Here is a 15080-nt window from a genome sequence, read left to right on the forward strand (position 1 = left end):
CTTATCTGTCAGCATTCATCTGAAAAACAGCTTTGAACCTCCTGGTTTGGGTCTGTCTTTTTCTCTCACTCTCTTTTTTTTTTTTTTTCTTTACCAGAGGTCTAAAATAAAAGTGACAAATGCATAATCAACCACGAACAGAAGCATCCTCTGTTTGCTGGAGTCCAGCCTCTGACTCTCAACACTGTGCGTCTGCCTGAAAAGAGGGCAAGAAGGGAGGGAGATTCCACTTACAGCAAAGCTGAAAGGTCCATGTGGTGTATTTTCTGTAAATACTTAAAATTTGATCTGTATATTCTTTTCTGAATGAGGAAAAGAATGGAAACAGGAACAAGGTGTTCACACAGCTCAAAGCCCAGGTGAGGCAGTGTTCAGACAAGCAAGCATTTTGCTGTAGGAACTGGGAAGAGGCTTCTGCCCACAGGCAGACTGGTGGTGAGGATGCAATATCTCTGACTTAGCTGGCTGGCTGAAGAGAAGAAGAGCCTCCCCAATGCCCAGTTGCAGAGCTTAAAGGCCAGGCTTGCAGGAGGACCTCCCCAGTGAGTTCCTCCAGCATGCCCTTCAAGGAGTAGTTGTCATTTTTTCCCCTGTGTCGTTGTAGGATTTTTTAGTGCCTAGAACTAAGCTGTGGCTTTGTCAGCCATCTTCTGGAGGAAGGAATTGTGACAGCAGTCATCTCATATTGCTCCCTGGAGAATCCAGCACCATGAGTGCTTCCAGATGTAAGATTCAGGACTGCTTCTCCTCTCACTTTGCTATGGTCACTCCTGTAAAAGACCCTCTTTGCACTGTGTTTCCCCTGCGTGCATTCATGCTAGGCTCACACTGGACCCCTCAGCTTTGCCCAAACAGCACCTGTAATGCTGAGAAGTATCAGAGTTCAACAGCATGTGTACAAATTGCCAAGGGTGCTGTTTAGAGCTGACTGCTGGATAATTTGCTGCTGGCTGCCTTAGAGCCTGGGGGCATTGACACAATGCTTCAGGGCATGTCAGCGACTGCTGTTCACAGAGACAGCTCAGGAGAAAGTCTGGTAGCAACTGGCCCAAGATTTAATCTGAAAGCTCACCAAGACCCAAGGTTGGAGGAAAATAACTTGAAAATTATACATAAACCAGCCAATGCAGGAGCAAATGCTATTCTTCACCTGGGAGGAGAACCAGAGGGAGAGTGGTTTGCTATTTTTGAGTTTGATGTATGAATAATTTGTATTTGTATCTCTTCATATCATGGCTTCAGAACCAGTAATCCTCAATTCTGGACACTGCTGGATGGCAAAACTGGGTTGACTGAGCAAACTGAAATGAAAGACGGTCACTGATGACAGGAATTGGGACTGGGTTGGTAACATGTATCTTTAATTCCTTCATCAAGAGGAGGACGTTGGTTTTGAAGATATCTGTGCAAGAAAAGTCTTCTGGCATTCTGTGAAGGTATGCTGACTGATGGACCAAACTCTGTGCTCACCAAGCCTTGGCTAAACTGGTATGGATTAACCAGTGCAGAGCAGCACCCACAGAGAATGAGCCCAAATTTGTCTGTGTCCAGTACAAACCCACTAACCCTTTCTGCCTTCTCTCATGGAAGGTAAAAAGTACAAGAGCTTGAAAGTACAATGTGGGAGAGCTGGCTGCATGCTAATCAAATGGACTGTGTGACTCATTTTAGCCACTTTTTTCCTAGTTGTTTTCTAAGGAAATTTTGTAGTTTTGGGAACAGTATGCAGAAACCTCTGAAACATTTGTTGGCAGTTTGTAATCCCCTCAGCTTCTCTAGTTCTCCCTTCTTCCTCCTCACAGAGCGAGCCACAGAGCTGCATGCTGCAAATGTACTGAAAAGGCTAGCTTGATTAGGAAATGTTGAGTGCAGTTTCAAGACTATTGCACAGAGTGGGGTAGTGTGATGACATTTGCAAACTACAGAAGAAACCAGCTTTGCTGTAAAACATCCACCCTGGGCATCAATATTGACCTATAGTGCTGTGCAGCAACTCAGTTTGTGATGGCATGTTGGCTAGAAAGTCTTCATTGTCTGAAACTCATGTTGGCTTCCATAAACAAGCTTTTACCTTGCTGGTTTGGATAGTGCCATGGGAAGCAGGCAAGAGATTCAATGCAGGTTGACAGTGAAGAATCTCAGCTTCTAATGGGAGGTTTGCAGACATGCCCTTAAGCCTTTTGGTTGAATGTTCAAGGGTCTTGCTTCTTTTCACACCAATTCAGTTTCATTACTGTTTTGGTGTTGTGTTTGGTTTTGGGGTTTTTTATTAGGTTGGTTTCCCTTTTGTTTGTTTGCTTGATTTGGGTTTTTTTTCAGTCTGTTTCTTGCCCTGGATGTGTAAAATCAATATTGCTTTGTGTGACCGCCCAAGGGAGCATGAAATATCCAAACAGCATTTTTCTACATGACTCAGATCCCAGGTTCGTACAGCTTGCTCCCAGGTGTGGCCAGATGCCACGAAAATGAGCAGGCCAAAATCCTCATACTTATAAAAAGTCCTAAACTCCTGAGATCCAAAGGACTTGATCTGCAGGTGTCCGCAGTTTGGAGGCAAGGGATCACCATCCTTTTCCAGAAGGCTGTTTTTACCTGCCAGCCCATGTACGGATTTAATACCCTGTGTTTGGGCATCCAGGTTTGCTGCTTTTAACAATTAATCTTTGAGATGCAGTGGCTGGAAAAGATAATTCTGATTAACTGCTCTGACCTCCTGAGTAACAAATGCAGCACATTTTGACAGTTAACTTTAAAGCAGTGTGGGGATGTTTGCCTTGAAGATGGAGCCTGTCTTGTTCTGTGCATTGCAGTTTGTTCTTGGGTATTTAGTTTGTGGAGTAATATGTCAACAGTGTTCTTGTTCTCATAATGAAAGCATTTGAATAGTCTGTACATTTTGCATACGTATATGAGTTTGTTTGTTTGTTTCTTTGCCTCGGGGCCTGAATCAATTCTGATCCATGCTGTCATACATCAGAACTAGTCCCAGTAAAGTGCAGGAAGTCCCACAGATGTAAATGACATGTGAGCAAGATCAGAAATAAACAATGGTATTTTATCAGTCATGCTGCAAACATGGTGTAGAAACTAGCAAGAAGGAGTAATTACTTCAGATCTTCTGTTCATGTAGCAGAAAATGAAGGGAGATGCATAGTTAACTGCTTCTGTTGGAGAAGATAATTGGGAAAGATCTCTGTTAGAGATGGACATGGACTGAGGGTTTTGGATCTGAATTTAGGACTGGGCTTTCAGAAATTACAAAATGTGGTGGTATTTGCTTTGGGTGTTCCTAGTCACTTACGGTTGGTTGTTTTTTTTTCTTAATTTCAGCACTGAGTTACATTCCAATGAGAGTGAGAAAACATTTTGGTTTTCAGCAATTTCTTTGTGCTGCATCTTCACAAAGAATGGAAATAAAGCATCTGCCCTTTTTTCTTTCCATAGACGGTGGAAGTTCACCCATTTCAAAGCTGTTTGGGTACAGGTAGGAGAAAGAGAGAATGAAAAAGAAAGCCTAGGAAAAAAACTACACAAACTACATGAGCAAACCTACTTCTTTCCCGCAGTTAAAACCAAACTAAAAACAAAACAAACCTACCCAGACCTTTCCATTCCTCTTTTACTGTGTATTTTAAAACACAGTGCAGATGAAAGCGGAACTGGACAGTAACTCTATTCCTCATTATCTAACTATCACTCAGGCACAGGGGCCAGGTTTTACTTTTAGCAGAAGGGTTGGCCTCAGTACTGTCTGCATGAAAGCTCGGGAGTAGCTTGTGGGCGCTCCCAGGGAGTTTAGTGTGCATAGTTACTCAAAGGCATAAGTAAGCATCTTCCAGATCAGGGGCTTGGACAGAGTTGCAAGAATATAATATATGGCTGCAGCCCAGGCATGCTGATAACATAACTGAAAGCTGCTGGATTAATGCAGGCCCAGGCAGCAAGCACCAGAGGATCTCCATGTGGTTTGGCTGCAGAGCCAGGCAGGAGTGGAGAGGCTAGGAAAGGAAAACCTGAGAGGCAAAAACTGGAAAGGAAGGACAGCAGTTGAGTGCTGGAAGTGAGAAAACTGATCCTATGTGAAAGGTCCCAAAGTCTGCATCACACTGGCATGGATAGCTGATGGCAAACGTGCTTGGGATAATGCAGACACTGACAAACAGCCTGGCCTTACAAAATATGCTATACAGCTTACTGACCTAGAGAAACTAGGGATGTCTCTCTAAAAATTAATGATTTTGCTTGAATTGGTTTGGGTTTTGGCCTCTGTTTCCAGAGCTGTATTGATTAGTCTTGCTCCCAGCCAGGTCAAATGGAAACAGCACTGAGATGTTGAGGTGCATACCTTATTGCACCTTGTATTGCAGGCTGTCCAGGAGGGGGCAGAAGGTGAGAAACAGTGGAACTTGCTTTGGTTATAACTCCAAACAAAACGCTGGTGTTTACTTTCCTGCGTGGGCTCTGTGGATGTTGAGCTGCTCCTGAGACAGGGTCCTCAGCTGGTGCTGGTGAGTGTATGGAGAGATGGGCAGTGGCAGGATCCAAGGACCAGTGACGCTCTTCCATCAGGCACTGCAGCTAGGAAAGTGAAGCCTGTCTGCTCATGAGAGTGCCAGGGAACAGGAGCACTGCAGCCTGCAGTCCTGTGCTCGAAAGGGAGTTGAGCCCTGCAGGGAGCCTTGGAGCAAAACCACCTGCAATGGCCGGAGAGTCAGCTCTCACCTGTGAGCAGAGCCCTGCTTCCCTGCTCTTTACACTGCTGGGGGGGTAGGAGATCCCTCTGGCCATGAGCCTGTCTCCCAAGCCAAAGCTTTCTGGGGGTCTCCACCCTGGGCTGTGTGGTGGTGAGGTGCCCAGACATGGGGCAGCCGGTGTGGTTGCTTGCACGGCTTCCCTGGTGACCTGCCTCGGGCTGCCTTCATCTGGGCAGCTCCATGCAGCCCAGGCCCGCTGAGCTGACATGGTTGCAGTGTGAAGGTGCAAAGTGCTTGCCCTCCCCCGTCTGTCTCTTGCCCCACTTAGGGGCTTTGCACCCCTGCGGCAGGATGGGGAGAGCTGCTGCTTTCACAACCTGTGAGTGTTGTCACTCGCATCCAGACATTTCCTGTTATCTAACCTCAGCCTTATCTTCCCCATTCGCAGCTTCCTCTCGAAGGAGGAGCGGCCCCTTCAAAAGTGAGCTGGGTGCTCGGGCTGTGCCCCCACCACGCTTCTCCCGCACAGCCCTGGTGCCAGCCCTGCGTAGCCCCATGCCCCTGGCTACGTCCACATTGAGCCAGGCTGGCTCAGCACGGTAGGTGCCAGCTCCCATGGTGGAAGGGGTGGTTGGGGATGGGGGAGGATCTCTCCTTCGGGGGTGACCTCCTGTTTCTCCTGCAGAAGGTCCCAAAGGACCATGGAGGTTGGGACACCAAAACCTGTGGGGTGTCCATAGTCCTGGCGATGCAGAAAGCTGTACTTGTATCCCAAATCATACCTCGAGATTTGGGAGTACTGAAGCCAGCTCAGGTTTGGAATGCCTCTCCTTGGCATTGCGAGTGTGTCTGCCTGAGCCAGGTCTTTTTGGTATGTCCCTTCAGGGGAAAAGCAGTGGTATTGGTCTGGGTGTACTTTGTTAAGGGTAGGATAGGGGATGGGAATGCTGACAGTCCCAGCCAGGGATTGCTGCCCTCCAGACCGTGATTCATTGATGAGATTAATTATAATTAATAGTGATGTGTTTGAAACCCTAATTGGTACTGGGATGCACGCATGTGCTCCACCTGCTCACACGCACGCACATGCTGCAGATGAGTTGCTGGCAGTAGGGAGATTTTGATCTAAATTAGTCACAGATGAGGTGGCACAAAGAGCAGGGGAAGTTGTGGGGTGGAGGAGGGTTTTACCAGGGAGACACAGTGCCCCAGTAGGGCACAGTCGCTCTCTTCAGCTCCTTTTCTTGCTGTCCCAATGGCTTCAGGACAGTGGATGAAGGTTTACCACACACCCCTCTTCCCCCCTTTGCATGGCAGGGACATGAGCAGCCATGGGGGCAGAGTCCAGTGTGCTGCACTCAGGTGAGTGCAGGGCCTACGGGGGGGTGGGGGGGGGCAGCTTGTGGCTGGTGGACTCCAGGTTACAGAGGGTTTATTGGGCCCTTCACATGTGCTTTTGGGTGAGCCATGAGGTGCCGGTTGCAGCATTTCTGGTTCATGTCTTTGTGTGCTGTTCCTACAACCATTGCAGCTCCTGGTGCTGCAGGAAAATCCCCCCAGGATTTGGGGACTGAGCCCTGTGTCAGGAGGGGAGAGGCTCCCTTGGTGCCAGCAGTGTGCTTCTGGAGACTGCATGAAATAGGGACACGTGCATGGTGCTTCCTCTTGGTGCAGGATGGAGGGAAGGGTAGCATTTGGCTGCTCCTGGGAGTGTTTGGACATGCAGGTGAGGGGTGCAAATGACACTGAGGTGCCAGCAGCAGGACGGGAAAGGACGTCAAGGTATGAGGTATGAAACTGCATGGTTTCTTGTTAGAAGCAGGACACATTTCTGTGTGAGGGAGAGTTCTGAATTACATTTCCCACTTTTTGGAGTAGATTTGAAGAGGAAGTTGGGACTCATAGGACAAGACGGAGTAGAAGTTTTCAATGAAGCAGGGCTAGGCAGGGGGGTGTCCAGCTTGGGCTTTCTTTCAGTTATATGACAAAAGCAAGGAGAAAATCAGCATACAGAGGGCTGCAGTGTTGTTAGCATGACAGGGTGGCATGGATGGTGGTGGTGGGAACACATGTTGGTTTTATTCTTCCTGCAGTTGTTTGGAGACCGTCCTCACTGCATTACTTCAGGGTCTGTCTCACTTAGATCCTCTCCAAAGCTGGGACAACTGCAGTACCTGTCATACAGTTTCCAGGAGCTTTCCTTAGGACATGGAAGTTGCTTACCACACCATCCAGTAACTGCTGCCCAAAGACAGCTGGAAGCCCAGGCTGAGGTGGCAAGACACCTCACAGTCACTCTAGAGTGGGAGGGAGAGGGCATCACCTCCTGCCTGCCACCTCCTGGGCAGGGACAAAGGTGTTGGAAAAGCTGTTGCCCTGTGCTGCTGTTGCACAGGTAACAAGGGGTAAGTAATTTATGTGCCACTGATAAGGCTCCCTCTTTGAACGTAAGACCCCTTGGAACATGGAGCATGGCCTCATTGGCAGCAATAGCTCTCTTAGCCTGGAGTTGCTCCCTGCAGCAGAGCATGCAGCCATGGAACAGTTTTGGCACCTGCCACTGAGGAGCAGGAGTTATTCATTAAATGGCTGCACCATTTGTCCTCTTGCTCTGTTTTTGTATTGTTAACTGTCTCATCCAAATCAGCAGAGGTGCTACAGGGAACTGTTCTTGGGTATATGGCCTGGCTTGCCTGAGATGAAGCAAGCCTATCAGGCTTTGCTGGAGCCTGCCTGATAGATGAGATCAACCTTACTGAGCCAAATATTTCACTGTTTGTCAGGCAAAACTCCCAGCAGGGTCAGCTGAAGGTCTGGGAGCATAGGAAGGTCCTATATGGAACAGGACGGCATTCAGTGGAAGTCTGCCATGAGCAAAGCCTCCTTTGAGTTTGACTTTGTTATAACAAAGGCTTCCAGCTCCTAGAAGAAGCATAGCCCAAGGTTACTGATGGCCAGGGGTTCAGCAGACCCTGTTGCCACAGATATGTGGGTATTCTTGCTTTCAACCCAAGCTGCAATTTGAGTTTCACTAAGTGGAAAAGATGACTTTGATTCCAATTCAATCGTACATATTAGGTGCATGTCTTGAAACAGCTGCAGCCTGCATCTTGGGGTGCTGCTACTCGGGAAGTGAAAACCATGCAGCCACATTTGTATGCATGCTGTTATTAGGTTTAGAGTCAGGCCTGTCCAATAATTTTACTTTTCATTTATTTTCTTCAGAAGTTGCAGAGCAGTCTGACAGCCCTGTGAAAATATCTGGGAGATGACATGCAGCTTGGAGGGGAACTTTCTGTGACTTCGATAAGGGATTGACTGAAGGATGCAGGAAGAAGAACGCTTTTTGTTTTCCCCTCAGAGTATGAGTTGATTGCTCAATCTGTTTCATAACACTGAGTTTTTACTTGAAAATACCCACTTCAGCTTGAAACCAGAAGATCTAACAGTGACAAATCCATTCAGATCAGATACTGTCATTATGAGGTGGGGTAACAAGCTCCATTCCCATCTGCTGATAGAATTATCTCCGCTGTGTCCTGTCCTCTTATCTGTCACTCACAGCAACATTTCAAGTGGCTGTTTTCCCCTTCAGAAAGCCACAATGGGGGATTATTTTAAGCTGCAATTGCAGAAGCAATGCTCTTTTCTTCTTCCCTACACCCCCCCCCCCCCCCCCCCCCCGCCTCAGGACCAGATATTCCACTGTTAGAATTCAGCAATGAAGTTGAGGGGAGTCTGGTCACTGATCCCTGCTGAAGAGCCCACTCAGTCTTTCTTCATGTGGCCACTTTGATATGGCCGAGAGTCTTTTGGGGGATGACAGGTTCATTTTTCTTTTCTGACACTGTTCTCATTAATGTGCAGTGTCTAACTCTCACTGAAAATCTTTTCCAGGTAGAGAAAGTGCATCCCTGCTTTATTAACATCAGCAACAACTATGCAAACCAGTCAGAGCCTGTTAAAAAAGCCTTTACTTCTCATGGTACAGCAGCGTTTGATGCGGAAGGAGAGTTATTTGACCAACTGCACTGACAGACCAACTTGAGACAAGGACCCAGGCATCTTTATGACTGGCCTGTTGCTAAACCCCACAAATGAGAGTATTTTGGATTAAGAAATGTTAACCCATAGCCTTGGCTACATTAAAACATTTGCACAAGGATGACAAAATGCTGGGAAGGCCCAGGTCCCTGAAAACAGCTTAGCACCCCTACCATGCTGCTTCATACTTCTGAGTATCACTAGTGGTTCAAGAGGTTGAGAGGGATAACAGAAATTTGGTCTAATTGTGCTTAAATCAGTATGTCTTTTGCTAGGCTGATCTTAAGTCAGCTTGTTAACAATGTTTTCTTATGCTCATGATACACACATACTTCTTTTATCCATTGCAACATACTTTTATCTACCATGGTTGAAATTCACTCTGAATTAGAGGCCAGAACAAAGAACTGTTCACTATCTACATCTCACTAAAGGCCTAAGGTGGAAGGCAGGGGGAATGTAAGAATTGCAAAGCCTTTGTAGTAACCTGGGCTAGAAACTGATTTTATCTTTAAAGCTGTAGTTGTTCCCTTGCTGTTAAGTCTTACTTCACTCTACTGGTTTCAGAGCAGGTATAAATAGTACATATTTGGCATTACCATTTTTTAATTTGTGCTTTTAATTTGATACCTGGAAAGGTATCTTTCATGTAATATTAAATCAGATCCTGTGATCGTCTTTATAAAATAGTGTCCCAGAAGTTAGAGATAGAAAAGGGTTAATAAATTGCCCACTGTATGATGCTGTTAATACACTTCAGCTGAATTCTACTTTTGTGTCTTTAATGGACTACCTTCCAAAATACAGTTAACATGTCACTTTTAGGTTTTCACTTTGAAACTAAAAATAGCACAGCTACTTTCTCACAAACTGGTGCTGCTGGTCATGTGAAATTAAAACAAGGTGACTGGGAAGGAAGCTAAAAGCTTAAAACTCAGCTATGTTTGGGCCCAGCTGCAGAGAACAGGAATGACATTAAAATAGTGTTATGAAGGTGTGAGCCATGACTACCTTTTCAGGGAGAGTTTTATGGTATCAGATCAGAAAAAAAGTATTTTATCCTTTTAAACTGAAATTCTGAATGGTTGACATCTGAGAAGGACACAGAGCACACCAGAACTTAGCAAAATCTTCTCTTATGTATCTTTTGTTACTTAATTTTCTTTAAGTGCATTTCTGCACTAATGCACACTGACATTAGTAGAATAGACCAACCAATGGCATCTTTTGGTCCTTGTGCAAAACAATAGTGTGTGTGTATGCTCACCCTTAAAGTCTGGATTATGTCAGTGTATGGGAGTGGAAAGTTCCACTTACTGCAGGAGGCTTTTTCTGTCTGCTGGAAATGAATCAGAAGAGGGGTAGTTTGAGAACAGAAGAAAAGGTTTCACTTCATTCCTGAAGTTCATTGTTTCTCTACGTGGAGTTTAGTTTTGATTTAGCATCACAATCCATACAGGGGCTCTGCCTGACAGAGGAGCTTCCTGCTGGCAGGCAGAGATGGGGACTGAAGTTTGCGGGGACAGGAGGCTGCTATGGCTGCTTTCCCTTGCAAAACTGAACACACATGGCACTGGGCTTTGACCCAGTGGTGGTGGCTGACCTTGCCTCCAACAGAGTCAATGGCATTGCTGGCACACATGTAGGGGTTCAGAGTTGTACAGTTTAGACAGGCTTGAAGAGGTGTCTCTTCAGATCTTATGTGTAGTTAAAGATATTGATTTTTAACTATATCAGTGCTACAGTAAGAGGTAAACCCCTGAGCCTGTTCCTGCCAATAGAAATTTTGGCTTTGACATACAGGGAGCCACTAACCTGTGTCAGATACAGAGGCTCCTTCCCATGTTCTTTGGGATCTGTGTTACAACAGAAATATTCACATATCTAGAATTAGGCATTTAGCTGACATACCTTACAATACAAGGACACTCAGGCGTGTGTGACTGCTTAAATGCAAAATTACCACAGGGATCCCAAAAGAAGGAATGAAAAGTGAGAAGCCTGAACAACTTGTTTAAATTTAGGAGGTTAAAAATAGAAGCTGTGAAAAGTCTGTTAAATTATCATGCCCTTATCTCTGGCCAATGCAAAATTGTTCCCCCTCAGTATGTTTTCTGGGTCTTTGTCTAGACTTTGTGTGTCTAGAGAGACATTGGTCTTCAGAACGTTGTACCCAAAAGGCATGGCTGAGTGTTTGCCATGGGTATTTTGTCAATATTTCAAGCTACCAGTATAGCCATATAGCTAAGGGAGAAGGTTACTCTGGAACTCTCAGTATTGTTTTCAGCTCCACAGTGCTTCAGCCTTTGCATTAATATAGTGGATGTTTTCCTCAGCAGAAGGCAGTGTCTATTTGTGTAGTTCTCTCTCACACAAAGGAAAATGTTAGAGGGGGAAATACAGGAGGGATAATGGTGTTTTTTGCTAACTGGAAAAATTCTCTGAAGCTAACAGCAGTTTCAGCCCTTCTTTTCCCTCTTCTTTTGCCAAGGATGGCACCCAGAGAAGACCTCTGCAACACCCACCGAGTGCAGTGCAGCACTGCGTGTATTTGACAAGCTGAGTTTGACACTCAGTGTGCAGAGTGTCAGTTTGTCAAATACCCCAAGTGAGGCATTTGCTGAGCAACACAGCGGCACACCAAGGTGACTGGCTCCAGGTACCCAGCAAGGTACTGAACAACCCATCCCATCGTTACTGGATGCTTGACTCTGATCCTGAGCTGTCAGGTTTCCCTTCTACCCCAGTTTCGGAAGTGCCTATTGGGATACTCCTTCTTAACAGCAAATCTGTACCACCAACAGAAGTGGTGCTGGTACAGTTCCTCCACACTGCGAAGGCAGAGAATTGGGCCCTGGCTCCTTCTTCGCAGCCAAAACCAGTGCTGTTCTCTTCCACAGCATTAACTAGCCAGCTGCTCATTTACAGTCCTGCTCAGTTAACAAGGATTCTGGCAACTCTAATCGCAACATCGTGGGTAAGGGCAGGGTTATCCATGATACAGAATCTTTTATTTGGACATGAAGGAATCTTATTTTATTTGCAATTGGAGTTCAAACTAATGAGGCTGCTGGTTAACTTCCTTTTATCCCATTAGCCAGTGAAGAGCATGTTTGTGCAGTCTCTTTTTAAGTTAGACCATGCAATCCATCACTTCTCAAAGCACTGATGTTTGCAGAAGATTCCTTGTTTTTGAATTGTAATTCCTAAACAGCACTTGTAGCAAGATTGCCTATTGCTTTTTTTTTTCCATTTCTTCTGTTTAGTTAAAGTAATTCCCTCTTGAAGATCTAATGATTGGTAAACATTTTTAGTAACTGACTTGCAGCAAATCAGATGTCCAGCTAGAGTTGTCTCAGGGTGGAAGGAATGATATAGCGTGGGAAGGCCCAGCCCAGTTTGACAAATCAAACTCTCTGAAAGCATTCAACATTGAAAACTTGGGAACTAAGAAAACCCCAAGACCCTACAGACTTGTTTTGGGACAGTACCATCAGCTAATTCTGCAATATTTGAGAATATTGGCAAATTTTAATGTTAAGCTTTGGGGCTTTTTGTTGCAACTATTTCTAACAAAATATTTTGAAGAAGTTGGAGTTTGGGCAAAGCTGGGACCAATGAATGCATATCATTGCCTAAGCAAATTGTGTTCTGCTTTTTGAATAGGTCCTGTCAGTAGGGCTTATTGTGCACTTCTGGACAAACATGGTCCTACTTGGTATGACTCACCTTCCCGTGGTCTCTTTCAGGCACCTACTCGTGACTCACAGACATCACCCTGATCTTTATCATTGAGGCCAGCTTCAAAGGAGAACGAAGTCTATGATTTCAGGGTTTGTTTTGTCCTGGTGAATCCTATCAGGCAACTGTATCAACTCCAACCCTTTCAGTCATCACAGCCCTCAAGCTTTCAACAGACCTAAACTCTTCTGCACCACAGCTAGCCAAGTGTTCATTTATGCTCTTCATCATTTTCTTGTGCATTTCCAGTTTTGCTTTCAGTAGACTTTGTCCCTTTGCTCTTTAGATGACTCCCCCAGCCCTAGCTCTTTCTGGATGGCTGGGGGGAAGGAGAGAAACGTTAATCCCTTCCGCTTTTATACTAACAAATACCAATTATGGTGGGACAACTTTATCTGAGACTTCCTCTCCCTTTCTCACTCTGAGAACAGCAGGTTCAGAAGGGCTCTGAAGGCAGGGGCAAACCTGAAAGTGTAAAAGCCAACAGGTCCCTTTTGTTGTACGTGCACCTCAGCTGCTCTGAAGCAAGGGGAGCTGCAAGTCTCATGACATTTTGTTGGCCACTAGAAATAGTGCAGTTTTTGGAGGCATTGTAGTTTCAGAGTGGAAGCTGAGGTTTCCTTTCTGGAAAACTGGCGCCCAGCACTTGAGTGACCAGAGCAAGGAAAGGAGAAGTTCTCTTGTTTGATGGTGACTCAATACAGCAAAGCCCTCTGTGACTTTCAGAAGAAAAATATTCTGTTTCCAATGGCTTTTACAACCAAACATGCCAAAAATATAATAAAACCCCACACACATGCTGCACAGGGAGAAACAACAACCCTGGTACTGGCAGGAGACTTTCTGTGTTTTCACTGTTCTATTTATGACCAAAGCTGTTTTGCTGCCCAAACTAGAGACAGTGGCAACATGAAGTGCATAGAGTCTGCTCCAGCTGGAGCATCTGCTGCCCCTTCCTTAACTCCTATTGCTTTCTTCCTCTGCAGCATTCTGGTCTCCTGAGAAAGCTTCCCTGACCTCCTCAGAGGAGATCAGCACTGGGAGGAATCAGAAGTTGGAAAAATCATGGTGTTACATAGTTAGTGAGGGAGCTGGGAGCTTAAAATTACAATAAATGAACAAAAGTGCATAAAACATTAGGATAACTGAAAATGAACAAAGATGGCACTTAGTGGAGGGTGGAGAGAGGAAGAGGGAGTGCCGTGTCTTGTGTTTTGGGCTTGGATCTGCAGAGGTGAAGATGGGGAAGCTAAGTTTTCAGTTCCCTTCCCACACAGCATCAACCTCGCACCACACTGCCCTGTGTGAGTACAAGCACAGCCACACCTTCCCCTGATTTCTTTTGTTCTGCACCCCCCAGATACTGCTGACACTAGAAGCTGCTGCTCCAGCCTGATGTCTCCTAGGCTGGCTTCTGGGAATGCTTGTGCCAGCTACAGCAAGTGAATTACCTCACCCCACGTGCAAAGTGTGGAACACCCTCACACACATTTGGAATGCTTCCTGCACTGCTTGCCTTTGGTCAGGGTATAGCTCTCCTCTCCAGGTGGGACAGGGGGAGCTGGCCAGTTCTGGCCACCAATATACAAGCTGAGATCAGTGTTTAGAGTGGGGCATTGGCACAGTCCCTGTAAAGACAGACAGGTCCCCTGGGAAGCACAGCAGCCTGACGCTGCAGCACAGCCATCTCTGTGTACTCCTTACTTTGTTTTAAAGCCTTCATAATACAGACAGGAGGCTTTTCTCACTGATCTTACCTTCATTGTCCTGAAGAAGTGTCACTGTGAGGCTCCTCCTTCTCATGCTTAGGCCATAAAAAGCTATGTGACCCTGGTATTAAGCTTCCAACTTGGGAAGATCCATGGCAGCAGACTGAAGCTTTGTGGGTCTAAGTGCCAACAAGGAGGGCTTACTTGGCCCAGAGCTCATCTGCTTCGCCATGCTCCCCTGGCTACACTAACTGGTTTAATAAAAGCCAGTAACTCTTCCCACAGATTTGCTTTGCTAAAGCCAAGTGGCATCCCCTCTCCATGTCCCTGATCTGCCTACCAAGCCTGTAGGCAAGCAGGATGCTGTCTGGCAGACAGGAAAAGCAGACCACAGGGGCACCCTGGGAGGCTCTGGAAGACCCCAGAAAGTAACATTGAAAGAATTACACACACAAGAAGAAGCAATAAACAGTTAACACTGGGAACATAAACTCTCATGGCATTATCATATTATGCACAGTATAGTTCCCATTATATAGTCTAGCCTTTAGAACATAACTACCAGTAGTAACTAGGAAAAGTAGCAATGTGGGAAGCTAACAGATAGCTAAGGTATGTCTCTAAACAGGAAAGTAGTATGAAGGGATTAAACATTGACATTAGGACAGAGCAGAAGACACATTTGTGTAAGTAAATAGGAATCGCAAAAAAAAAATGAGCCCTGTAGCTCAGGAACCACCTTGGTCAAACTGTGACCATGACTGTACCCCTGCCTGTTCTGCAGAATTAGATTAGAAGAAAAACACAAATTTGCAAGCAACAGAAAAGTGATGGCAGTGGGTGGTGAAAAACCAAGGAAGTCAGAACCCATATGCAAAAAAAAAAAAAAAAC

The 15080-nt window shown here is 45.7% G+C and overlaps 1 long non-coding RNA gene across 1 annotated transcript; it reads left to right on the forward strand.

Annotated features, from left to right (window-relative positions):
• The first annotated feature begins 5154 nt into the window (after positions 1–5154).
• On the forward strand, positions 5155–12382 carry LOC133265250 (uncharacterized). The gene is made up of 2 exons (XR_009741913.1): positions 5155–5293; positions 5960–12382. It is a non-coding gene; the product is annotated as an uncharacterized LOC133265250 (long non-coding RNA).
• The last annotated feature ends 2698 nt before the right edge of the window (positions 12383–15080 follow it).

This window comes from Pezoporus flaviventris, unplaced genomic scaffold (assembly GCF_033815535.1).
Source record: "Pezoporus flaviventris isolate CSIRO_AGI_PZ_B2104156 unplaced genomic scaffold, CSIRO_AGI_Pfla_v1 ptg000005l, whole genome shotgun sequence".
NCBI lineage: Eukaryota > Metazoa > Chordata > Aves > Psittaciformes > Psittacidae > Pezoporus > Pezoporus flaviventris.